The 2,197-nt window shown below is 41.9% G+C and overlaps 1 non-coding gene across 1 annotated transcript; it reads right to left on the bottom strand.

Moving 5' to 3' along the window:
- Window positions 1-320: 320 nt before the first annotated feature.
- On the bottom strand, window positions 321-427 carry LOC145135304 (small nucleolar RNA R71). The gene has a single exon (XR_013719767.1). It is a non-coding gene; the product is annotated as a small nucleolar RNA R71 (small nucleolar RNA).
- Window positions 428-2,197: the final 1,770 nt, after the last annotated feature.

The following is a 2,197-nucleotide window of genomic DNA, read 5'->3' as shown; positions in this document are numbered from 1 at the left end:
CGGGACTTTTGCAACCCTCAATTCCCACGACTGCCACCTTTGAACTCAAAGGCCACATACTTGCTCAACTTAAGGAGATCCCATTCTACGGGAAAGATCACGAGGATGCATACAAGCACTTAGACGAGGTCAACGACATTGACGACTACTTCAATGTCCCAAATGTGGGTCGCGATACCGTTCTGCTTCGTATGCTACCAGTCACATTCAAGGGAGCTGCGAAAGATTGGCTCAAATCACTCCCCCCAGGATCCATCACCACTTGGGCCAAGATGAAGGAAGAATTCATTGATCAATTTTGCCCTCCCTCAAAGATAGCCAAGTTGAAGAAAGCCATAGCAAACTTTGAGCAACAAGCTGGAGAATCCTTATACGAGGCGTGGGAGAGATACAAAGGTTTACTAAGGAATTGCCTACATCATGATCTTAATAGCCAACAAGAAGTCTCCATTTTCTATGATGGAGTAAATGTGACCACAAGGCAACTCCTTGATTCACAAGGACCTCTCACAAAGAAGCCACCCCCGGTAATTAAAGAACTAATTAAAGAATTCTCTAAACACTCTAGAGAATATCATAACCCAAGGAATGAACTAAGTCGGGGGGTGGTGAACTCAGTTAATGATAGCATGGCAGCAATGATGGCTTAAACTAGATAGTTTGGATCAAAGAATGACTAAGATGGACCAATCCATCCACGCTATCCGGGTGGGATGTGAGAATTGTAATGGGCCCCACCTTACTAGAGACTGTGATTTGGACGAGAACGGGAACAGGAAAGCACAAGTGTGCTATTCAAGTGGTGATGGGTACGATGGCAATTGACGAAAACCCAAGAAGGAATTTCTCCCGTATGATGAGTACAAAAAGGCAAATGAGGAAAAATATAAGCAAAAAGAAAGGGGCTTTTATCAAAAAGAGGAACCGGTGCTAGAGAAGAAATCTGATTTGGAAGAAATGTTCACAAGATTTGTAGCCGCATCCGAGAAAAGGCATAATGATACCGATGCTGCAATAAAAGAACAATGAAATATGTTAAGGGAGCAACAACGCATGATTAGAGAGCATCAAACTATGATGATAGATCAACAAGCTATGCTTAGGAATCAGCATGCTTCCATTCATAACATTGAGAAGCAGGTAGGTCAGCTTGCACAACAAATCAATCATAGAGCACCGGGTGAACTTCCAAGCAATACCGAAAAGAATCCAAGAATGGCGCATATAAATGCTATAACAACTGATTCTAAGAAAATTTTCATTCCTCTGACCCCTATCCAGAAGGATGCTAAAAAGGTGCAAGCAGAAGAGGCAGAAAAATCGAAGTTGGCAGAACCTGACTCGACTCGCCGAGTCCCATGCAAGGACTCGACGAGTTCACGACCTGTTGATAAAACCAGCTATCTTTTGAACCCTTACCGGCCTCCCTTGCCATTTCCAAGTCGAGCCATACCTGATGAGCAGATCCAAGGGTATAGAAAATTTATGGAGCATGTAAAGGCCCTCCAAGTGAACATTCCATTTGTTGAAACGATACTTCAAACGCCTAAATATGCATGCTTGCTTAAGGGTCTCTTTACAACTAGAAAAGATATGGCTGAAGTCGCTGAATTAGTATTGAATGAGTTGCCAGAGAAGAGGGGCGATCCGGATAGCATTACCATATCTTGTCAATTTGGAAATATAATTACCACTCGAGCATTGACTGATTCGGGAGCAAGTGTAAATCTCATGCCATATTCTTTCTTCAAGAAGTTAAACTTGCCGGAACCAAAGCCTATCCATATGAAGATCCATCTAGCCGATAAAACATCCAATTGGAGTATGCGAAAATCTTCTCATCAAGGTTGATAAACTTGTTTTCCCTGCTGATTTCGTAGTGTTGGACATGGAGGAAGACCTTAAAGTCCCAATCATTCTTGGGAGACCATTCTTGAATACTGCAGGTGTTATAGTCGATGTGCGCGAATCTACATTAACACTAAGAGTGGGGGATGATTCGGTAATTTTTAAAGCAGAGCAAGAGAAAAAGCATGAAGAGATAAGGAAAGATAAGACTTCCTCAATGGATTTGGATGAAGAATTATTAGAAAGAGAAATTGCACTTTTGCAAGAAAGCAATCCAAATCAATTCATATTAGCCTTGGAAGACAATTTTGATGCTGAAGGAGATTTGAGGGAGATAGAGAAGATGTTA

This window comes from Lactuca virosa, chromosome 8 (assembly GCF_052849685.1).
Source record: "Lactuca virosa cultivar CGN04683 chromosome 8, Lactuca_virosa_CGN04683_v6, whole genome shotgun sequence".
Taxonomy (NCBI): domain Eukaryota; kingdom Viridiplantae; phylum Streptophyta; class Magnoliopsida; order Asterales; family Asteraceae; genus Lactuca; species Lactuca virosa.
Note: the sequence above shows the minus strand (reverse complement) of the source record. Positions and strands in the feature narration are given on the sequence as shown.